The sequence below is a fragment of the Canis lupus genome, chromosome 5 (assembly GCF_011100685.1).
Source record: "Canis lupus familiaris isolate Mischka breed German Shepherd chromosome 5, alternate assembly UU_Cfam_GSD_1.0, whole genome shotgun sequence".
In the NCBI taxonomy this organism is placed as follows: Eukaryota; Metazoa; Chordata; class Mammalia; order Carnivora; family Canidae; genus Canis; species Canis lupus.
The window spans coordinates 79,379,164-79,404,159 of NC_049226.1; the positions used below are offsets into that span (position 1 = coordinate 79,379,164).

At 41.0% G+C, this 24,996-nt stretch overlaps 1 long non-coding RNA gene across 35 annotated transcripts in view; it reads right to left on the reverse strand.

Moving 5' to 3' along the window:
• Positions 1 to 24,996, reverse strand: part of LOC111096046 — a 267,063-nt gene that overhangs the window by 89,747 nt on the left and 152,320 nt on the right. For 31 of the 35 annotated variants that reach the window (XR_005360162.1, XR_005360169.1, XR_005360168.1 and 28 more), the window contains 2 exons: positions 9,563 to 9,708; positions 8,001 to 8,169 (listed from right to left, as the gene is read on the reverse strand). This is a non-coding gene — a long non-coding RNA (uncharacterized LOC111096046). Of the gene's footprint in view, positions 1 to 8,000; positions 8,170 to 9,562; positions 9,709 to 23,844; positions 23,938 to 24,996 lie in introns of all 35 variants that reach the window. The other 4 variants (XR_005360187.1, XR_005360188.1, XR_005360185.1 and 1 more) reach the window with 2 other exon arrangements.

A 24,996-nucleotide genomic window follows, 5' to 3' on the forward strand; every position in this document is an offset into this window, starting at 1 on the left:
CTTAGAAGAAATTCTGTGGGAGTGAATGTGCTCACAGCTTTCAGGCCAGAGAGGTTGACCCTTCCAGAGCTTTGAAAGGTTGTGGAAAGACCGTAAAAATCAAATCAAATCAAGTCAAAATAGACAGCCCTTTCTCTCAAGAAGAGCATTTGGAAAAGCGGTGGAGGGATGGAAGACTTGTGTGTGAGAAACACACACACACACACACACACGTACACACTCAGCGGGGAACATATTTGTCTAAAAACATTAAATTAAAGACTTCTTAGAGTGACAGCATTTCTTCCATTCTTTCTCTCGTTTCCAGTTCATTCTTATCAGAATTCTTTTAGCTCTCAAACTGACATTTTCCTGTTCTGATCTTTTCTCAGATAGTTAAGAGGGGATTTTTTTTTTTTTTTTTTTGGGCTGATGCAAACAGCACATCAGTCTAGAGAGAAACGTCAAGGACGGTTCGGAGTCCTAAGCCCTGACCCGCCTGCCCTCTCCTAACTAGCTATTGACATTGAACTTAAAAAAGCTGCAATGCTGAGATGAGATAATGTTTTAGACGAAGAGGGCTGTAGGGGGAAGGGTGTGTGTGGGGGTGTGGGGGGCGGCGCTCCAGGAGTGAATGGGCCTGTGAGTCAAACTCCAGGCTTGTAAAAGTTCAGTTTTGCTTCAAGTATCCGGCAAAGAAAATGGAGTTCTTTCTTTAGAGCAGAAATGGAGCAGGAGAGTCTCTTTGGATGATCCTATTCCCAGAAATGTGAAGCGGTCACAATTTTCCGATCTTTGGGTAGAGGAGAACTGTCGCAGGGTTTCTGCCCGGGGCCAGTGAATGACTCACTGTTCATTTCACTCATGTCGTAGAGCAGAGGTGGACCTGACAATGCCCAGATTTCGAATTTTTAATATTTAGAATATCTAAAGGGACTTTCTCCATCATTTCAAAACTGAGAGATAAAAAGAACATTGTTTGTATTTGGTTTTGATCCCTTTGTTCTCTGGATTCTATTAGCTTTGGCTTCTGTTTCCAGCCATTTGAAGACGCTCCCACCTGAAACTGTGAATTTCACTTGCTTCCTCTCTAGCTGGGAACAGAGACAAAGAGAGAAATGGTTTTCTCAGAAAACCCTTGACTGTACTATTGTGAAGCCACCTGCTCTTATTTTCATTTCACTTGGTCCTAAATGTTCTAGAATAAAGTCCTGGCATCTCTGAAAGTACTTCCTCCATTCTGTCACCAGTTGGAAAGGTGATTTAGTTGACTGCTGACCAACCCAGAATAAAACCCGTGAGAGGGAAGGTTGGATTCCTTAAGGGTAGGATTTATTTTATTAAAAAAAAAAATGAGTTCTAGTACACCTGGATTCTCTGTTCTTCCTTTGTGGCAATTTATTTACAGAGAGGCTGGTGCCTGGATGCTTCCGAAAGACACCGTGTTACTCTGCTTAAACACAAAGAGGTAGAGAGATGTTCTCTATGTCTCTACTTTCTAGAAGCTGCTGCTTTCTTCTGGGCCAAGCCCTGGGGAATCCAAACCCTTTCCGGGCATGCCAAAGGCCAGCGAGCAGCTGGGAGAACTCTAATCACATGATCATTGTTCACTGCGGTGGGCAGACACCTCTGTCTCTGCCTCCTTCATGTTCATTGCTTGAGACACTTGAAATTAGGCCTGACATAGCGCTAACAAATATACCTCAGGGAATGAGTCTGCACTGGGCCCTAGGGAATGCTCTAGAAGACTTAATAGGTCTTTTCCATCTTTAATTTCCATGGTTCTAAATATGCTGGCTGCTTATAAAGCGGCAGATTGATTTTCAGGCAGACTGGTTAGTTTTGAAAGCACTTAGTGGAGAGGATTTGGCTTTATGTAGTCGTACCCCCTGACCCTCACTTTAGTAGGTACCTAGTTTCTGAATGCAGCCCTCACCCATCTCCTTTTGCCTCCCTCTGGCAGGGAGCAAACGGGCAAGGGGTTTTCTCAGGCTCCCCCCTGAGCTCGGTAACCAGTTACTATTGTCTCCGTGCCCGGGGACTGGTTCTTGTCTTCCCGGTAATGTGTAAGAACATGCCATCGGGGCATGGAAGTGCTGTTAGTTTGGCTCACCATTCTCTGGCACCCCTTCTGAAGTAAGCCAAGTGTTCGGATTCAATGGTGAGCCTTGCTAGAAGGTCTTTTCGTTTCTTCTGAAGATGTTAGCAAGCACCATGATCAACTTTGATTGTGAGGTTGGGAGAGTAAGACTCACCCGAAAGAAGGCGCATTTGAAAGTGTCAAGTGGCTAAAATGCTGTGAGGCCCTGCCATTTCAGATTATGCAGATGGTGAATTCATTTTGGAAACAGCTGTTTGGGGGAAAGCTTGCTGTTTTTCTTTTGGCAATTGTTCCCATTGGTTTACCCTACCTCCCCACCTCTCAATATGATGCAAGGAAGCAATTATAGGCAATAAAACGGACACAGCTAAGTTTAGGGAGCGGGAAGGGCCCTAGGAGTTGCCCTATTTTCTTTGAGCTCACACATAGATGTCTTTCTTTCTTTTCTTTCTTTCTTTCTTTCTTTCTTTCTTTCTTTCTTTCTTTCTTTCTTTCTTTCTTTCTTCTTTCTTTCTTTTTTTTTCTGGACGTGGGAAATACAAACAAACTCAGTTTTTCCATCCATAAAAGAGGGATCTGAATTTTGTTTGCATCCCAGGAAATGTTTTAAGGACTAACTAGCTAACATTATTATGCTGGCCTTGGAGATAAACTACATATATGAAGTGGGCAAGACTTCTCATGATGGTTGAAAATGCTCTTAAGAAGGGGACCCAGGAATTTGCTCACGTTGCATTCCATTTCCAGGGTGAAATATAGAGCCAGAAGAGCTACTGGTGGCTGTTGAAACGTCAGGGCTAATATTGTGTTTTGAACTATTTTATCTGGATTCGAGGAGCCAATTCCCGATTATTTAAACTTCAAGGTCGCTCATTGACCCAGTACATTCAGGTAGGGGAGGATTACATGTGGATAAGAGAGGAGAGGTGGTGTGAGGACTTCAGGGCAAAGGAAGCAGAGGGAGAAACATAAAGACCAGAAGAGCAAAGACAGCTTGGGTTATTTTCCCTGTAAATGGCCTGAATTTGAAATAATCATTGGTCAGCCTTGGTCATGTGGAAACGTGCTAACTTCTAGAAGTCCCCTTTTCAGTGTGCCACCCCCGAAGAGGAGGCAAATCCACACCTGGAAAGGCTCTTGCCTTCCTTATGTCTGCTTGGTGGCTTTGCCTGGCCTGAATGTCATTTTCAGAGGCGGTACGTCCTCCTCCTGGAGCGGTTTTATCAGGATTCTGTAAGCTTCATGTGTAACCCCTCTTAAAAATCTGAAAATGAAACAAGACATATTTCTGAGGTTGTCAGCAGGTAGATCCACTGGTTTGTGGTAAGTAATCTCTCTGGGAGGAAGTCTTGGCTCTGATGTCTGTGTTGAACGTTCCGTGGCTCCCCCCGGCCGCCCCAGCGCAGGTCTGTTCGCTCGGCGAGGAGGCGGTGATGATATTGCTTCTAACAACCAGACTGAAGCGTAGCCTCAGGCTGTCTTGCAAAGCCCCCTCCAAACAGCCTCTAATTAATTTTTATCCTGCCATCCCAATGAGTCCCGGGAGTGCAGCAACCCAACAACAAAAAACCCTCATCAAGTCATTTGGAGAAAGCTTTGACGTAACACTTGCAGATTTTAGATCTCCAAAAGAGACACTGCTGCAGGAAAAAAAAAAGAAAGAAAAGAACCCCCCCCCAACACACACACACACACATAAAACCCTCCCTTCCACTACTCTACTCCACCTGTTTTGTTGTCTTTTTTTCCTTCCCCTAGTTCTCGCCTTTCCTTCTATAGTGGCCATAAGTCAGTCCACGCTCTGGCTTCCTCCTACCCATAGCTCTGTCAGGGAGAACCCTCGAGATACATATTTTTTGCTGCTGGAGGACAAGTCCAGATTCCCTGCGGGCTGGAGCCAGATACCTGAGCTGTGCTGCCCGCGGCTCTGAGCCACCTTTGGAGGGAGACTTGTGGCCTCTCTGGCTTGTGGCCCTGGTCGAGCTGGGCCTCTTGTGCAACATGAAAACACTCTTTAGTAGACATAATGCTGGAAGCTGAGGGAAGGGCCCACAAAGGGGAGTTTTACCGCCCCCCCCCCCCCCCAGCACATCAAGGGCGCGGCCTTCTGGGCCAGCAGCTCGGACCCAGGCGGGCGCTCACCTTCCTCCCGGGGCACCCGGAGGCGGAGGGGCCCCTTCGGCCTGGCAGCTGGCGCGGAAGCCTCGCTTGTCGCCCGTGCCTCCAGCTCCGGGTCTCGCTCCCAGCACTTTATCCCCCCGGCCTTTCAAAGCCCTGCCCAGCCTCCCGCGTCCATTCAGGCCGCCTCTCTGGGGACCGCAGGGTGAGTTCAGATTGAGGAGGCGCGGCCGTTTGAACCGGTGCCTTCAGAGGTGCTGAAACCCTAACCACTGGCCACCCGGCTTCCTGGGCTTTCGGAACAAAGGGCTGAGTGGCTGCTCCCTTCCTGAGCTCTGCCGAGGGGAGTGATCCAGCGCCAGCGCCTCTGGTGTTGATTTCACGATCGCTGGGAGCCAAGGACATATCCTTGGGACCTGCCTGACTCGATGGCCCCTGAGAAATGGGGCCATTGTTTCCCACGAGCTTCAGCAGTCCGGCTCCTTTAAAAGACTTAATCACAGAATCCCAGCCTAGAAAAGGCTTCTCTGGCGGCTCCTCTGTGCCAGGTCCAAGTGAGTGAGAGCTGATCCTATTTTTGAAGACGCCCATGGAGCCCCACTCCAGTGACTAATCGCTCATAATTGTCCTCTTTAATTTTAACCTTATGTGCTGGTGCTTGAAACAGATTTCCGTTTGCGCCGTCCTCAGAGAAGGTAGAAAGCGTTGCTCATCATACAAAATAGGCTGTTCATTTCCTCCTCCTCTGCTTTTTCCTGTCTCCTTGGACGGTAGCATGGCCCGGTGGTGAAGAGCAACCGGTGGGGAATGGGACATAGCTGGGTCTGAAGTCCAGGTTTGTAGTTTACTAGCTGTGCTATCATGCCTCAGTTTCCCTGTCTGCGAAACTGGGGAAATAACAGTCACCTCACTGGGTTGTTTTGAGGATTAAATGAGATGAGGGAAGTAATGTGCTTTGTGTCGGTTTGGGGCCTAAAATGTGCCCACAAATAAAAAGGTGTCCGCTATAAAATCTTAAAAAAAAAAAAAAAAAAACTTAAAAAATCTGCTGCATGGAGTTGGGTGTACATGGAATTCTTGCCTGATGGGGTGTTTCAGTTTCCAATACCAAGTGACACTGAAAGACCAGGCAGCAAAAACAGTGGAAAAAAAAACTGAACCCAAGGTCCAGAGACTCAGGCCCTAGACACAACTTTATTGTAACCTCGTCCCATGGCCTTAAGGAAGGTACAAATTTTTGGGGCCTTCATTTCCTAGTCTGTTAAAAATCTACCCCTTGTCTTCCTTGCAGGTGGCAGGGAATGTTAAAAGAAAGGAGAGAAGGGTTTGTGAATTGCCAACTGGAAAGTACTATTCGAATGTGAGGGACCACAGATCCTGAAAGCTAAGGACCAATCAGTTCCCTTGGGCCCCATGACCCTGCCTGCTGCCCCTGGAGCCCTCGCCAGCACCGACGAGTACCTTGGCATTTTGCTCATATTCCCCTGAATTGCTACTATCCTGGGAATGGGTAGTGGGGTGAAGCAAGTAAGCTTTATTTTCTTACTCATGTTTTAGCGGCCACATTTCCTTTGACTCTCAGTTCCATTTTGTTTTGAAAGGGGCAAACCCTGGCTGGGAGTACCCCTCAGCCAAGAGGCTCTAGAGCATAGTGGTTAAAGCACTTGGTTAAGCCCACGGACTTTGAGGCCAGACCCTGGTTATGTCTTCTTCTGCCACTTTTCCCACCTTGTATCCTTGGGCAAGCTGCCTACCTCTCTGTATTTTAGCATTCTCAACTATAAGACGGGGATCATAATAGTTCCTTTGGGAGAAAGATTAAATGTATATGCATAATGTCCTTAGAACGATGCTCTGGCATATGATAAACACTCAGCCAATACTAAGAGCATTATTATTATGGGTAACTTGACTTCTGGGGAAGTTGCTGGAGTAGGAGGATACTAAGCTCACATTGTCCCTAGAGATACAACTAGGTAACACCCACATCAGTGTCAAGAGCATTATTATTATTACTTGAATTTTCTTTTTTCTTTTTTTTTGAATTTTCTTTTTTAAAAAATATTTTTATTTATTTATTCATGAGAGACAGAGGGAGAGAGAGAGGCAGAGACACAGGCAGAGGGAGAAGCAGGCCCCATGCAGGAAACCTGACGTGGGACTTGATCCCAGGTCTCCAGGATCATGCCCTGGGCCAAAGGCAGGCACTAAACCGCTGAGCCACCCGAGCTGCCCTTATTACTTGAATTTTCTTTGTTCATGTGATGATAAAGCTTGACCAGGAGATTATTGACTCAGTCATGAAAGACCTCTTTGAGTCAAGACACTCACATCCAATGGGTTCTTAAGCTCCTGGGGAATGTAGCTCGAGTGAGAAAATGATAAACGTTATAGACTCTGCAGAGAAGTTAATGCATGCCCCAAATTTCACATTTTTTTCAGGGGGCTCCAACCTATTCATGGAATTACTAGGGCCCATAGACCTCTGGTTAGGAACTTGTGTTTTAATGCCTTCTCATTTAATGTATTATCAGGAACATTCAGGTATAGCCTTGGATGTAGTAAAGAGGAGGAATCTCTGATCAGAAAATTATATTATGGTTGCCATCAACTAGAGATCCAAAAAGAAAACAAAATGTATGATATAACTGACTCTGAACTATCTCTTTCTTGAGTACTATGCCTCTGACCTTGATGCATACCATTGCAATTTTTGTCTGAGCCCAATATACACTGCTCTGAGAGCCTTGGAGAAATTTTTTCTCCCTCTCTACTCCCACTGTTTGGCAGCTGCAAATAACCAAGGGTCACTTTGTTAAGAATTTCCAATTCTGGAGAAATGGAAGGTTAAAGTCATGAACCTCTGAGTTAACAATGAAAGCTTCCTTATTTCTAGTTAAAGAACTCTCTTATGTATGGTGTTTATAGGCTAGAATTTGGAAGAACTTAAATTAAAAAACAAATAATGGCAAATAATACACCCTTCGATATGATTATACCCTGGATGACTCCATTGTCATTTCATAGGAATTATGGGTTAGACCCACAAGAGTTTAATTTTCAGGTTAGACAGAAGCATATTTCAAGTCTCCCAAAATACCTACTTAACAAATACCTTTTGTATGCATTTGATTTATTTCTCTACTTCTGTACCATGGGCTTTGCAGAATTTGCTACATAGAAATATCTTCAACCACTTTCCCACTAAACTATGGTTGTTCTAGGGGAAGAAAGAGGATATCCCTTGTTTTTTTTCTATCAAGGGCTGATAAACCCACAGAAAAGAACTGGTTGAAGGTTATATGCGAAGATCAAAGTCATATCAATATTTTCTTTTCTTAGAGAAAGAAATGCCTGCCTTAAAATGAAGTCTAAGGAGGGTAAGTGCATACTACAAAGTACACTTCAGTTTCTCTATAATTATGTACAATCAAATGGGCTAGAGAGAAAAAGGAAGGACGAAGGTAAGTGATGGGAAGTCCAGAAGAGGAGGGAATGCAGAGGAAAGCAAGAGACCATGACTGAATGGGGTAGGAGACAAGTGGCAGGTACAGAAGGGATATATTTGGGTAAGGAAGGCACTTGCACAAATGGTGAGGACAAGGAAAAGGACACAGTACCCACTAGTTATCTTCTTTGCACATGTATATATTTGTGTCTCCCCTATTGCCTAACACATGCCTCCATGTGTTAGGTACTCAGTAAATAAATGAAAGAGAAACACTGAGAACATGTACAAATCCAGAAGCTTTGAAATTAATTTTGACTTTGAAAGTGCACTTTAGCTAGGCTATGATCTTACCATTATTATCACCTGCCATCTGCTTCCCTTGCAATACTCTTTTTGTGGTTTAAATGCTGTTCACAGATCTTCAACTGCTTTAATCCCAGCCTTCAGAAGCGTTACCCCAAATGAGATAACTACTGCTTCCTGCTTATGGTGGTGGGGTGGGTAGGATTATCCTTTAAAGCTGAAAAAGGGGTAAGTAGAATCATGTCACTAGGAGGTTGGGGCCCCCTATGGACCTGGGCCACCCGTTTCCCATTCTGAGCCTAAGGGCTGTGGTGAAGCCTGGGGACTGCCTATCTGTAGCTGATAGACAACTGCTGAAATTTTGTCCTTGGAAAATAATTTCTGAGTTGGGGATCGAAAGCATAGAGATGAGGAACAAAGGAAGAGCAAGACATTCATTTTTAAAGTCAACACACAACAGAAGCCCCCATCCTGGCAAATGGGAAAGTATCATCTTGGTCTGAGAGACTCAAGCTTTAGCAGAACATTTGAATTGGCATACTGTGTAGCTCTTGAATGAAAATGTTCTATATTTGGTTAATTGGCCTGCACACCCCTTATAATTACCTCTAGCCCAAAATATTGGATTGATGCTCTTAGGTGGCCCTTAAAAAAATGTCATTCACCATAAAGAGGCCTAGAGAGGACTCTACCCCATTATTTTAGTGGAGCTTGAAATAACTGCAAATGGTTACACGTCATGAAGATAGGCACTGAGCAACATTCCTTGAATAAACAGGGAGCCTACTGCTTTGGGATGGTAGGCTCTCTGGAGGGCAATGGAGCCAGGACACTGGTATTAATATGGTGACCCCTAGTGTTTTGTGGTGGTAGCACGACTTGGAATCACACCAGCACCCTGTGTAGAGCTTTTTCACAATCTTCTGATTGAAGGAGTTATTGCCCATCATAATTGTTTACGTCTTTAAAACCATCATGTTAAACAAAACCCTTCTCAACTTTAATGCATTTTCCTGCACAATATACATTTCCAACCCCTGCCGAATAGAGTTGTCATGACATTGTTTTTTCTTATAATGTGTGGCCTCCTGTCTGAGCATTTCAAAGATCAAGACATATCAATTCATTACTGTGGTTGCAATGTCATAAACAATGGATAATGGCATCAACAGATGAATTGTCAGAGCAGATGGGTATTGCTATGTCCATGGTATGGAAGCATGACTAGCAGGGATTTACTGTGGGTATGTCACATAGAGGACAGCCAAGCATAATGGTTATAGTGAGCAACACAAGTACTTGTCTATGGTCTGTTGGATTTGTCATCTTTGTGCTCTTATCTAGAAATGTAGTAGATGCCGGGCACAAACAATGCAATTTATTCTATATGTTCATGTAAGTGAAAGGGGGAAGTCAAATCACCAGATAACTCAAGCTACCCAAGCCACTTACTCTCTATCTGGATATTTCAGAGAGAAAGTGGTTTCCTGAGTCCTGAAGTGTACATAGTTCTATTAAATGTATATATGTCTTCATTTCCAATACTACATGATAAAGGCAGACACAGTCATAGAATAAGAAATAATACTTAAGACCAGTTCATTACTTACTGGGAAACATACTCAACATATCATAAAAAGGCTGGGAATAGACTGGTAGTTGGTTCACATCTCAATGCTTTTCACTTTGTGGTTACTGCCCTGCTTTATCAGATATGAAAGATTCTGCTTGTCAGCGGTCAGATGTACCTGGGTGTCTGTAAGGGGAAAATAGGTAAGTAGAATATTTTATTTGGTATTTTAAGACACAAGTCACAGTACCACCAAGACTACAAGTCTTTTGGTTATTCAAACTTTGGTTATTTTCTTCTCTTCTCTTCCATACTGGTTATCTTTTTTTTTTTTTTTTTTTTTAAGTTTCAACTCTTACTGCTGGAGTGACACCAACTGACCCAAAAGACAGCTTGGGGACATTTTCAGGTTTCATTGGTGTATCGACAAACAAAGGCTAGAAGCTACATGTAAGTAAAAAAGAGACACAAAAAGCAAGTGTAATTCCATCATTTCAACCAGTTCTTGGGTGGCATGTTTATGGTTCCCCTTTCCTTGATCTAGGACTCTAGATTCAATTGGTGGCTGGTTGATCCTTCTCTGTAGATAGCTTCATTTATATACCAGATGGACACATAAGGAGTGAAGGGCATTATCACCACTGGGAAGGGTAGAGACAAAGGGGTCCTTCCCCCAGAAGCAGGGGGGAAGCAGGTTCTCTCCAACAAACTTGACTGAATTAGATCTCTCTCCCCCACCCACTTCCTTTTTATATTCAAATGCCCCATGAACTTCTTTTTGTAAAAAATCAGTTCTACTTCCTCAAAACAGGTCATCAACACAAGAAACATGGATATATGTCATTTCAAATTAAAAAAATAAAAGAAAAAGAAACCAGGAGATTTAAATATCAGCTCAGGGCTTCTCAACTATACAAATGTTTCATTCAAAACAAAGCCCTTTGGCTACTAGGCTTAGAAGAGACTTTCAGCCTCTAGGCTGTAATGTATCTAGAGCCTTCTGTGAGCAGGTGGGCAGGCAACCACACTATGACTTTCTGAGGGAACATTGCTAAAGCAGGATCAGAAAGGATGAAGATGATTTGTGAAGGCGATATGGATGATCCCCTGAAGAGAAGAAATGGGGGTGCACTCAAGTATTGAGGGAACAGAAAACTGTGACAGGGCAAACACCCAACGTGCTGAAGAAAATGCCCTACTTATTGCTCCACTAGAATGAAATGCATGGTTGTCTAAAATTAAACTGTTGTACGAAGAAGTCCACAGTCCACTGTATTTTATGGCGCGTTGGAATGACTCTCCCGCCATCTATGCCAATAGCCTCTCATTTCCAAGGAAGCCAGTTTTATCGAAACACATCAGAACATCTTCTTTTACCTTTTGACAAAATGAAACTGCATCCTCGGGAGTTTCCCACCCATTGCTCTCTTGGCTACTTCACTCCAGTACTATTTCATTACTTATTGATTTTTCAACACCTCTCTGCATGGCTGTAATTTACACAAGTCCTTATAGCCCTTAGCGATTCTTAACACCTCAAGGTAAGATCACCGAGTCCACTAGAGAGAGACAGTCGGCTACTATCTTTTCTGGAATAATGAAAGATTGGCGAATCTCATCGCGAAAACAAGTACCTGTGGGAGGCCATGGTGGATGGGAAGATAGCCTCACAATAGTTCAAATGCTACAATGAGAAGATGAACAATGCTAACTCCACAATGAATGTTGTTGCATTCTCAATGAGCTACTGAACTTCATGTAAATTTTATTTCAGAAATGAAATTAAGAGTGTTTTGTAGATGGCAGTACTTAGTTAAAAAAAAGGCTTATGAAATAACTGTAAAGCTGATAAAGCTGGGTTTATTATGATCTTTTTCAAAAAAAGGAGTCGCCACTCTTGTCAATTTATGAAATAGATTTTTGCTTTTTATTGGGACCAAGGTTCCCATGGAAAAAATGTAAGTAAAAGAAAATATGAGCACAATAGAAAAATATAGAATGAAATGGTAAATATCTTCTGGAGAGTTTTTGTTTGGGTAAAACACACCAGTGTCATAAAGAGGAAAATAAACTAAAAATTATATATTTTTTGAGGGAAGTATCATTTTGATCCATACTAGTAAATCAAATAAAATTGGTGGAATTTCTAGTCTCAGAGTTGGACCTTATTATTTTGCTTTTAAAAGTTTATCATTAAAAACTTATTCAGCTATTTTATTATATATTTCTATGGAATACTTTCCATTTTACCCATAAAATTCCTTCATGAATTTCTATTTTATATATTTTGAGTCATGGTGAGAATGTGCTTATACATTTGAAGAAAAAATATAATATTATTAAATAATCATATAAAAATGATATAGTTTCATCCAAATATAGGGCTGAATTCCATCTTCACTTCTTCTATGAAGTGATATTAAATAAAGAATCCCCTGAAGGGGTGTATCTTAGATTGGCCTTTTAGGGAAACTATGGCCTGAAAAAACCTGATGAGTGTCAGAATGTTTACACAGTACTATGTTAGTTTACTTAATTTTATGACCCAAAAACCTTCCTTAGATGGTTCCAAAACAGTGAACTAATCAACCTAACCAATTCATAGAACTGTGGGATTTTTTTAAAAGATTTTATTTTTGAGTAATCTCTACTCCCAACATGGGATTTGAACTCATGACCCTGAGATCAAGAGTCACATGCTCCACTGACTAAGCCAGCCAGGTGCCCACCCCACCCCCCTTTCCCCCAACTTTTTTTTGTTTGTTTGTTTAAAATGAGTTTAGGAATCACCTAGGCCAATTGCAGTGTAATCTGTTTAAATCAGTGAGGATAATCCAATCAAATAATCAAATCAAAGGCATTTGAAGATCAAGAAAAAACCCAAAATTTTGGGGGGGCATATTTTACTTTTTAATTGACCATCAGTAATTATGTTGTTGTTACTATCTTTTTTTTTTTAGTTGTATGTTTTTTACCTGACTTGTACCACCTGATTTTCCAATATGCTAGAATGTATTGAGGTAATCGCAGTGGACAGTGGTTATTGCTTGCTCTGTCTCTCTTCCTCTTCTTTTGGAACATTGACTCTAAATTTCTTTGGTAAGGAGACACCTGACTTTGCCCTCAGTCTGGTTGGTTGGGTAGGGCTGACCCAAACCCCTGAGTCCAGGCTGACCTGAGTCTGGCCAGCTGGACCCCACACCACCGTGTCCACAGTCTGGACCCACACTGAGATAATGAAAGCCCAAACTAGGACTTTTGCTAGAACCATTGGCCCTTGGGGTGATTATATGAGCAGGATGTGAGCCTGGAACTGCAAGGGGCTACCACATGCAAACAGCCCGCTGGGGAATGAGGTAAACAGAACAAAGGTGGTGTGAAGAGTCGGGAAGTAAGACAGGTGTTACTGGTTGAGCCATTGAATCCAGCTAAGCCTGAAGCCACCTACCCCAGGCATTTTAGTGTATGAAGTAATACAAGTTTCAGCCTAAAGAGCTTGATTAGTCAGGGCAATTTTGTCTATGAAGGCTCTACATTTTCCAAGTGGATTTCTTTTTGTTCTGAAATAAACCTGGACTGTTAAGGCAGATTCACTGGACTCAAAGGAATTCAATGATTTTGTTGTTCAGCTGAGAAGAAAATGCTACTAAAGCATCTTAGACTTGATTCTGCAACTTGGTCTGAGAAAGGCTCTTCTAGAGCAAGAAGAGAGATACTGAAAGACCTTTAAATATAATAAAGAAGAGGGAGATTTGTTTTGTTTTATGTAATCCTGAATTACATGAAATCTCCTTGAAGAAAGGCATAGGGTCTCACTGGTATCTATAACACCAAACAAAGACGTGGGGGCATAGTATGCATTTATTGGACTAAATTTTTTAGGAAAAAAAATGCCATCAGCTATTAATACTGACGATATATTAAAAAAAGAAAAGGCGCTTGGGGCATGCCAGTATTTTTGAGGAATCCAATGCAATCTAAAAGTGATCAGACTCTTCTCTATAGACTGACAAAATTCCCAGAAAACAGCAAGATCATAAAAAGACGAGCCTTCTTTTTCTGTGACTTATATAATCATCTTCTAAAAAAAAGACATTTGAATGCAGAGATTTATATTTACTATTATTCACTCTACAGCTGCTGCAGCCCAACACCCACTCTTTACCTCAGGCCAATAGGTAAGAATACCAGTCTTGTTAGAAGTCATAGATGTGGCCAAAATCTGGGCTAGATCCAACACTGCTGAGTCCTCGAGATTCTCTAGAATGAACACTGTTCAAAGAATGTCTTCATTTTGAACCAACTATCTCCTAGGTATTTATTTCCTAACCATCTTTTTCCAACACTAACTGTTGGCCAAAATATGAGGTCAGTCAAAAGCCACATGGAAGAGAAGTCTGAAGCCTGAGAAGAAAAATATGAATGGTACCTAGGGCAAATGGCTCAAAGAGTTTCTGTACTAAGGCAGCTTGGCCATATGGCCAGTTTGGCCCAGAATCAAAATCAAAGTCATAAAACTATCAGTAAGGCAGGGGAAGATGTTTCAGTTGCTGGAGGCAGAATGACTACACTGTATCACTGAGAACTGGACCAACCAGACAGTGCTGAGAGAGCCAGACAGGAATTCTACTGGAGGAATGTGGACTTTGCCCCATTTTACCTTCCCAGACTCATCTCTCTTCCAGCCATGCTACACCACTTGTTGTCTTTCACGTAATTCACTCTTATATCTAATGCCTTTGATTATGCTGCCCCCTCTCCCTCCCTTGCTCTGCTTTGGCTGCATCAGAGTCCTGGCCATCCTGCCTACCTTACTGTGCCTTCATTCCCTATCCTCTTGCATGTTCTGAACTAGCTGGGGTGCCATAAAGCTCCACCATTTTTCTTGCCTCTATGCCTTGACCTAGCTTGTTCTTTCTTCCTCATCTTCTACTCTCTTCTCAGTCTCCCTAAGCTATTCTAAATTTGGTTCAAGCATCACCTCCTCCTGAAAGCCTTCTCTGATCTCTCATTCAATTTAGAAGACCTTTCTCTGGGTTCCTATAGCCCCTTTGTGCCTACTTTATGAGCACCCACACCACTGTCCAGTAGCCACTGATCTACATGTGTCTCTCTTCCTTATACCTGAAATGGCCTTGATGATGGAGATCATACATGCATTGATCTTGTATTCCTATTACTTAGAGCCTGTTGTTGGATAGGAAGGGTGAATAGATGGCTAAAAGGAAGGAAGTGTGACTTAATCCCTCAGGGCTCTGCTCTCATGGCACTTCCTTATATGATCCCTCCTGTCCTATTGCATTTTACTTATATACATTATTAAAAAAATTTCCACAGTTTGATTTGCATTATGGACAGGATCCCCACCACTCTTTCAACAGAGTGTAAGCTCTTTGAGGTCAAAATTCACATCTTTTTTATCCTTCTATCTCTAAAGATGCCTTGCCCATAATGCGTGCACATGCGTTTCTGTCCCATAAACATCCATGGAAAGCTCTATGGTATCATTAGGCCATAAAAAAGTACCAGTCCATCAAATCTCAAACTGGATAGGGGAATCTTCTTAGCTTTGGATATTAAAAAAGCTGATCCGACACTAACTGAACTCTTACTGTAGGACACACACTGTTCTAAGAGTTTTGTGTGTATAAAACCACTGTTCAGCAATGCTCCGTAGTCATGAGTTTGACTCGTGCTGGAGGTAGTGGCACTGTGAATCTGTAACTCAGGAGACAGCTGGATCTGCTGAGTTTCATGCTTGTATATGAAAGCTGAGATTATATGGATTTGTTCTGAGAGTTAGCAGAGAGCTTCATCAGTTGCTCTCTGCCCACACTTGAGTATTTTAAGCCAAAATTATTTTAAATTCCATTAACCTGTGATTTTGCAACTTGAATTGAAAAAATTTCTCTTTGGATTCTAAGGTGTTTTGATAAATAAACAGCAGGTTTTCAGACAGGATAAGAAGACAACCAAGCTGGTGTTCTTTACCATATAGTATCCTAATAACAGCAAGTATAGATCCTATATCTGGAGCTCTCTGCAGAGATATGCCTCCATACCTTGCAAGGCTGGGGTGCAGATTAAACACAGTAGGAAATATACACAGCTTAGCCCAGAAACATTCAGATAGGGGAGCTGTTATTACTTCAACTCTCATAGTAACCTCTATAGTGTAGGTTCTGTTTTCCTCATTTTATGTATATATGTATGTATGTATTAAGATTTATTTATTTATTTGAGAGAGAGAGTGTGTGTGTGTAGTGGGGAGGGGCAGAGAGAGAGGAGGAGAGAGAAACTCAAGCAGACTCCTCACTGAGTGTGGGGTCCAATGTGGGGATCGATCCCACGACCTTGAGATCATGACCTGAACTGAAACCAAGAGTTGGATACTCAACTGACTGAGCCATCCAGGCTGTTTTCCTCATTCTAAAGAAGCTGATGGTGTTGCAAGAGAAGCTGGGCAACCTGTCCAAAGTCACACCATTAGTAAATGACTAAGGCAGGATTTGAATCCAGATCTGTCTGAGTCTGTGTTAACCATTAACTTACAAGGGAGCCTAATCTTGCTATTACTAAATTATTTTATGACCCCGGGGAAGTGAATTCCTCTCTGGGCTACAGTGTTTATTGTAGGGGAAGAAATGAATAAGCAGAATAATGAATTTGGGCCTGGCAGAGATTCTGAGTCTTAGGACTCGAGATTATTCTGATCTATGGTCTGGACCATGCTCCTGACTTGAAGGCTGAGTCTCAAAATGTGGGCATCTAATGAATTTCAGAGGCCTCTTAAGAAAGGGTGTATCTAACTTACCTTGTGATCTCACTGGGTTGTTACCAGGAATAACTAATAAAAAAACCTAAGACGTGTCCAAGTGCCACAGTGACAGATGTGACTATACATAAATTAGTCTTGCAGAAAGCTACTTGCCTGGGGTCATCATAAATTTCCGATGGTGCAACACAAGACTGATTGTATTTACTTTTGCTCTCTGTCGGGTTGAGAAGTGTGATAGGCCAGTAAAACGATTTAGTTGGCTGGTAAATTATCTGCAAGATTGATTAAAAATAGGAAGCAAGCAATTGGCAAATTGTCAATGCACAGAAAAGAATACTCAATAACTAGATCCAGAGATTAAATTAATTTAACACAGGGGCATCATTTGAGGAGGATGTTTCATTGAACTCTTGTGATATTATTTGGACTGAAATTACTGTGCGTGCATGTGTGTGTGTGTGTGTGTGTGTGTGTGTGTGTGTGTGTGTTTGTGTGTGAATGAAGCAGACATGTAACATGGTGCTCATCTTGGCTCTCAATTCAAGATTAGGAAAGCAGTAAAGATAATACACAAGGGACAGCCATCCTTACTGCTCATCATTCTAAAAGAGATCATTTGGTGGAAATTAGAAAGAAAACATCAGCCACGTAATAAATTACTCTGAGTATACCAAGAATTGGAAGCTGGCTGCTATTGTTCCCTTTTCCCGTAAATGATGTGCCCAGATTATACCATCACTCTAACATGATTATGTATGCAAATGATGTAGACAGTTATACAATTTACAATTTGGCTGAAATTGTTAAAGAACTGGCAAATGGACTTTGACAAATTGCAATTTGGGGTTTTAAAAATGAACTTCTATCACAGAGCAAGAAAACAACTGATATTCAGCTGTGCTCATGTAAATTCCTTGAGCAATGTACAATAGAGATGCAATTGATTGGCGCTTAGCTCCATCTTAAAGACTAGCATCAACTCTTCACTGTTGTAGGGAAATGGATTATTCAAGTAGTGCTCTGGTTAAATAAAACAATATATGGAATTATCATACGTACCACACATGGATTACCAATTTTGAAAGAATTAGCCCACAAAAAAATATATTTACTTTGGTATTTCTTTGAAGAGTTAGAGGGTACTTCAAGAGCACTTCTTACTCTGCCCCTCACCTCCAGGTCATCACTATGAACCATCATTCATATTGGTCAGGCCTAGGGATAATTAATAAATAGATCTGGCCAATAGAACTCAGGAAAACAAGGACTCCCCCGTTTTTAGACGTTTATTTATTTTTAAAAAGATTTTATTTATTTATTTATGAGAGACAGAGCTAGAGAGGCAGAGGGAGAAGTAGTCTCCATGCAGGGATCCTGATGTGGGACTCGATCTTGGGACTCCAGGATCATGCCAAAAGCAGATGTTCAACTGCTGAGCCACCCAAGCATCCCTCTAGACATTCATTTTAGGGTCTTTCTCCTTCAATTTTGATTTCTTTTTATCCCTAGGGAAGTTCATGGTTCATAATTGCCTTTGCTATCTAGACCATATTTACAGCTACACCTTGGTAGGATTTCTCAAGATCCATCATTCAAAGATTCTTACTGGCATCTGGAGCCCTCTCGCATATTATCATGTATTCAGTATTTTTTTTCATTAAATACATATATAACAATTCTCCCACCTTCCTTTTTAATTCCTACACAGGCTGCCATGCTTAGGAAGGAAATGGTGCAAAATTGTAAAAAGAGAATTAGACATGGCTCTGTCTTGTCAGACTTACTATCTCAAATATGTTGATACATAGATCCAGAGAAAGGCTCTTGAGAGCCTTCAAGAAACTTCAACTCCAAAGAAAGAGATAGGGAGGTATTAGATGATATGCAGGGCTTCCTAACCACTTGTTTCCCAGTTAAATAAGGCCAGTTTCAAGTTTATTCTTCTTTGAATAAACTCCTTTTTTGAAGTATAAGTTATTCACTTTCCTCTTAAATTATAGGGCCCTAAATTAGACTGCAGTGGGATGTTGACCAGTGTAGGATATAATGAGAAGGTTACTTGTGGTTTTAACATTTTGTATTTCTAGCCAGGGATATTTCCAACAGTGGCTGGTTAGTTCATTTGGTTAGCAACTAGGTAATAATGAAGCCAAAAGAATGAGTTCAGTGCCCTGTGGGCCATTTGGCTTCACTCATTTTATAACTATAGACCAGAGCTATTAAGGTTTGACTCCAGTGTTAGTTAGCCACCTTGAAAACAAAAGTGACTCACTAGAGAGGGAGGCAAAGTCAGTAGACAGCAAATAATATTTGGGAAAACAATTTCTACATCACTACAGATTAGAATCATCCAAATAAGATAACATTTTCCCTGTTAATGTCCTTTGGAAGACAGAGGAGAGGGGAAGGGAGAGGGGTGGAGGGGAGGAGACAAGAGGGGTAGGGAGGGGAAAGAGACACAGGGAAAATCCACTTCTGGCACAGATAAATAAAATAGCCACTCCAACATGGCACATTTAAAGGTATACCAGGACAACTTTTTAGAAAGCAATCTGCAAGAAATGAGCCAAATGTATGTTCCTGCCCTCTGGCTCAATACTGCAGAACTGGGGGACCTGTTCTTTTCCTGCAGGACTACTATCTCCTTTAACACCATCAGTGACACACTTGTGTGACAGGAACCTCTGAGTTGGGATGATTCCATTTTTGAGAAACAAGGTGAAAAAAACTCCAGTAGAGAAAAAGATTTATGTATGCCTCAAAATGTTCACAGCAGCCTTATTTATGTTTGTGAGAAAGTGCCAGTGATATAAAAAATAGTGGGATAGTTAATAGATAATGTTACATCACGTGATAAAACTTATCCCATAAACAAACTATTTATGACAAGCATTCCACTGACACAAAAACTGTTCGTTGTATGAAAAACAGAATGGAAAACCATGTAAACGGTATGATATAGAGTATAAAACAATATGCATAAACAGAGAAAAATACAACAAAATCATGGGCATGATTTTTCTGAATGGAGATATTTAGAGTTAGTTCATTTGGTTAGCAACTAGGTAATAATGAAGCCAAAGGAATGAGTTGGCATTCTCGGCATGGCATGGCATGGCATGAGAATGCTAACTGAAAGATTTAATTCTTCACAATTTTCTATACTTTCACAGATGAAAAAGATGAGCCTGTTCATTTTTATAATCAGAAAAAAATATGACAGATTTTTTAGTGATGAGATTTAAACAAAATGGGGAATGTTAATATAATAGTGTTAAATGAAAAACATAGGATTTGTGATTGAAAAAATGCAGTATGCTCTTACTTTGGTGAACTGTGCCTTGATAACTGAGTGAAAGTAACATATTGGTAAGAATACTCTACAGGAAGCTATTTCTGGATGGTGGATCTGGGATGTCCCTTCTAGTACTTTTCTATACTTCTCCTAAGTCATATATATATTACTTTCATAATTAAAATTTGAAGAAAGTACTTAGAAAGGAAAATGTTAGCTTACAAAAGGAACCAGGATAAGGATAAGGATGTGCACACAAAGCAGTGAAACTTACCAGCATTGCCCAATCAAATCTGAAAAGCCAAAGACATAATAAATAATAATATCATTTTTTATTAGGCTTACCAAATGAAATGACCCTTTTTTTGTAAGCAAATAATGGTTGAACATTCGCAATTTCATGTGGTTCAACCCAATATTCAAGGAACAGCACAAACTGTCTAGTTGGAAAATTAATTCTCAGACCGTATGGCTATTTTTACTTTGGTCTGTTAGTGTTGCTCAAAGAAAGTCTTAAATCTTCTAAACCAGTGATTCTCAACCTTTTTTGGCCTCAGGGCCTATTTACAATCTGAAAAGTTATTAAGGATGCCAACGAGGTTTTGTCTGGATATATGAAAGATGGAAATGAAAATGTTTTTTAAACAACTGACTCATTTAGAAATAAAATAATGCACTCATTATATGTTAACACAAATCACATATTTTCATAAAAACAATTACATGTCCCAAGCCAAAATAATTTGGTGAGAGGAGTGGCGGTGCATCACATTTTGTAAATCTCTAGCATCTAGTCTTAAGAGAAGATAGCTAGTTTCTCAGCTCTGCTTCTGAGTTCAATCTGCTGCAATATAATATGTTAATGTAGCTTCTGGAGAGCTCCAATGTACATTTGTGAGAGAATGAGTGAAAAAGATGATGTCTTTCTATTAATATGTAAATAATTTGACCTCAGAGACAACAGGAAACCCAGTGGTTCCCAGACCACACTTCGAGAACTGTTGTTCTAGAGCAACAATTCATGGCCATTTCAGGGCCATGGTTCCCCCAGGAACCATGCATGTTGTCCCTTGTCCAAGAAAGAAGCATGCACACGCATGCATGTACACACACATATACACGTTTGTGAATAACTCTGCAACTTCACCAATACCCTGATGTCTATGGACACCCAGATTAAGAATACTTCGCCTGGAAGGAAAGAAATGTTCTGACTACACATTTGCTTTTTGAAGTGTCCCAGGTCAAGACCATGCCTGGTGAAGCTGCTTGATAAATACTGGCACATGACAAGAAATGAATTTTTCTCAGCAAAACTAGAGAAATATCTAAAATCGCCGAAAGACTGAATGAAATTAAATGGTAAATAGCTGTTGGATCTGGTGAGCTCTGCCCTAACACTGAATCAGCAAAATGCTTCCCTGTACAAATGGGAAGGAGTAAATGCAAACTCCATCTTTCATGTCTCTCCCGAACTTATCCTTTTCAAAGAACCTAACTGGCTGCAATTCAAAGGCATGTTGAAAAATATATAAATATATATTTGGGGGGTAAAAAAAATCCATTAAATTTTTTGATTGCATTGAGTTGCTTATCAAGGGTGTGTGAATAATGCCAGGAAAAGATACTTTTCTAAAAAATCAATAAGTTGAAAGTGCTGTTTTAGGGTTGCTATAGTTGTTGGTTGTGTTTCAGAGTTATTCCTATTGACCTGAATTCAAAAACAAGATATTGATTTATAAAGTACCTTCAGTAAATAAATGCACATTCTTTCAGCTAACCCTAATAACCTGTAGCATACAGAACAAGATTTCGACTCAGCTCAGTAGAGTTGAGCTTATAGTGTCGCAATTAATCCTTTCTAAGAGTCACGAGGCTACTCTGATGTTGAGGAACAGAGATGGCAGACATGAAAACCATGGAAAGAGGAAAGAGGTAGGAATTTGTAGGCTTCTTTTTCAGAAAGATTTTTTTTCAAATATTATTTTGGTTTCCTGAATGGTTGGGAGGCAAAGTTAACAAAAACTATAGCTCTCCAATGACTGAATGATCATGGACCCGTTATGGATCATTCAGCTTTCTTCTTGAGAATGAATAGTAAATACAAGCAGAAAGTTACCTCTTCGGTTGACTGTTGGGTCCTTTCTAGAGAAACACAAGATGAGGTCAACAGCCCTGAATTTAGATTCAAAGTCTACATCAGGGCAGTATTGTGGCTTGGTTCTGTTTTGTCGCACCCTGCCATGATTGGTCAGCCACAAATGCTGGTTGTTGGGGACCATATTGTATTAAAAAAACACAACCACCCAGTTTTCTTTAAAATAACTTTCCACCAACAGCAATTGATTTGCCCCTTGAAAAGGCAGGTAATTACCATAAATGCAAACTTAAACAAGGTGTGAGAAAGTAGAGTATCTGGGCCATTGGGCTTCTTTCTGGACTTTTCTTGAGGTTCAATGACACTTAAGGACAACAGAGCAATGAACAGAAATCAAGTAGTAGTAAATATACAAAGCAGGGTAACTTGTATTCATGATGGAGGCATTGTGCTAGGTACAAGGAAGCTGCCACATGGATAAACTACTCGGTTGTCTCTATTTACTATCCATAGAACAGGGTTTGGTAAAAGCCTACATTTAAATTTAAGTCCTAAAGAATCTTCTTTTTTAATAAACAAGTTTTCAATTATTTCTCTCAGTTATAATGATTTTGATGATTGAGATGGACTTACTCCTCCAAAGCATGTTTTTTTTTGGGCCACAAAGATTCTCCTGTAATGGTCCAGGGCAGCATTCCGTGGACTGGGCCCAACTGGAAATGGAGTGGTGGGGAAGGAGGGTGGTAAGTGGGTGGTGGGCTCTGGGCTTCACACCTGGCTTCAATCAGAGAAGCTCCATTTGGTTTGTTTTTATATATTGAGGCTGCGAGTAAGATTTTATTAGAAAAAGAATTCTGCTGCTAGAAACGATGACAATGAAAGGTTGAAAGTCACTGGTCTGGGGAAACTACATTTAGAGTGAAGTGGAACCTGTACATTCATAGTTCCTCTGTAGGATTAAGCAGATGAATCCCCTCCTTTTTAAAAACTTTTAAGTTATCCATGTTCATTATGGAAAAAAGATAGGGTAAACAGATATACGAGGTATGCATAATACCTATGTTCTTTTTTAAAAAATGAAAATGAGGTCAAACTCTATTTACTATTTTGTCACTTGATTTTCTTTTTACCATAATGTGTTATGAACATCTTTCTGAGCCAACAAATATACATCTACATCAAACTTTATGAAATCTTAGGGAGGTTTGCATGTTAGCATATGGACTTTACACATTTTCAACAGGCCACAAGTCTGTTGAATGCCTTGTTGGGAGGCATTTGTTTGCTGCTATATATAACCCTGCTGTGAACATTCTAGATACTTGTACAGGGCAGAACGTCTAAACTCGTATGCCATGGCACACGGGTATAGTATAGTGCTAGAGGGTTCTGGTGTGGGCTATGCAGCCGCTCAGCTCACCTACCGCTCTGGCCCCAGCCCTATGCTTGGGGCGGTGAGGGGTCTCCAGTATTTACTTCAATATACTCTAAAGAAGGTCTTTTCTATGTGATCCATCACTCAAAAATTTTTGGAAAGTGCTGTTACAGAGTGGGAGTGACAAATATGGCTAGCCCGGGCTAGCCAAACCAGCTGGCTTAGAACCCCATTGCTACCACTTACCAGCTGGGGGATTTTAGGGAAGTGAGTTTCTTTTTGTGTCCCTTTTTGTGTCACGTTCGTTCCTCACCTTCTTACGTGGAGGTAATAATAATACCCAGGTCATAGTTATTGTGTTGTTGAAGTTAGTAAATGTAAACACTTAAAACAATGTCAAACACATGGGAAGCAATATAAATGTTAATTATTGTAATCGTATATACACCTGCGCACTTTCTGACTGCTTCATATCTGGGATGGCTTCTGATCTGAAGGACAGAACATTACTCTTAATGTCTGGAAGCTCCAGTGTCTCTGTATCATATAGGACATAGCTTCCCAAACTGTGTCGAGAAAATGATTCATTTTGCCCTCAAGATGGTATGGCAAGGCCTGAGGGATCAGAGTCCCTGGGCCGATAGCAACCAGCCTTTGATTATTCCAGTCAGCCAAACAAATAGAATCATTTTCGTTGTGTGCAAAGAGTTGAGAAAGGTTGGGAAGCGTGACCATGAGCCTTGTCTTTATTTCAGAATTCACTCTGAGACACCCACCCTTTGCAAATTTTGCTTTCTCCCTCTTCTCCCTCCACTGGAAGCACCAATTATTTGGCAAACAATCGCGCATATCCAGGCTCTTAGCCTGACCTGTGTGTGCAAGGAGAAAGAGATCAGTTTTCAATAGTAGTTTGCTGATGTAACTTCGATAGCATATTGCAATATAATATGATAATTACCACTTTTTAGAGAAAGAAAAACAAGTTAATAATCCTTTACCTACATATCATGTGACTCTTTTGTTTTCTAATACTTGGCTAGGCCCTGCAGCCTGGGGAAACTCAAGGGGTGAACGTGTGATGGTGAGAATCGTGTACTGCTAAAACCTGAAGATATATTTCAAACATTGGTGACATTTTTGTGAGCTTTTTCTCTGTCTTTAATTTTAGTTGCTATTTCTCCTAGTCTTTAGGTTTCAAAGTTGATAGTCTCCTCCTTAATGGGCCTGGGTCCCATTTTTGCTCTAGTTGAGCACAGATACATGTATCAAATTCTGGCTGAGAATCAGCTGTCTTCTCAGTTTTCAGAAGATGGCTCTCCTATTCCTTCCATAAGCTCCTTTAGTCTTTGTTCTTTGGTCCAATCTGCAAACCATCTGCACCCTTTATTATTAAGAACATATTTACTGAGATTTCACAACTGTTTAATAGATATGTATCTTATTACATGTTTGATACACCTCATTAAACATACGATTCAATTGGTATTTATTTAACATTCAGTAAACACTGAGACCCCGCAGCCTAGATGTGAGCAGGGGCAGGGGGAGGACCCCAGCTCAGTATCAATGCCTCCTTTGTCCTGTAGGAGCTGCTCCTGCTGCGGTCTGCTCCTTCATCTTTAACCCTTCAACACTCCAGCCCAAATGGGCTTGGGCAAAGGATCAAAGCCAGGATGGAAGCCTAAACTATAGCTTACAGCTCAAGCTACCATGGGGGCTACCAGTCTGGAGAGAGTCCATGTTCCTCCGTGCCATCTCAGCAACCATGCTGAGTGTGAGCTATGGGGCATCTGGTCTTTCCAGATCCATAAGTGTGACTGTGATTTTTTTTTTTAAGTGACTTATGGTGGGGCCATCGATACAACTCAACAGGAGGAAGATGCCAAAAACCTCCCAGCTGCTCTCCCAAAGTAGACTGGAGGCAGACC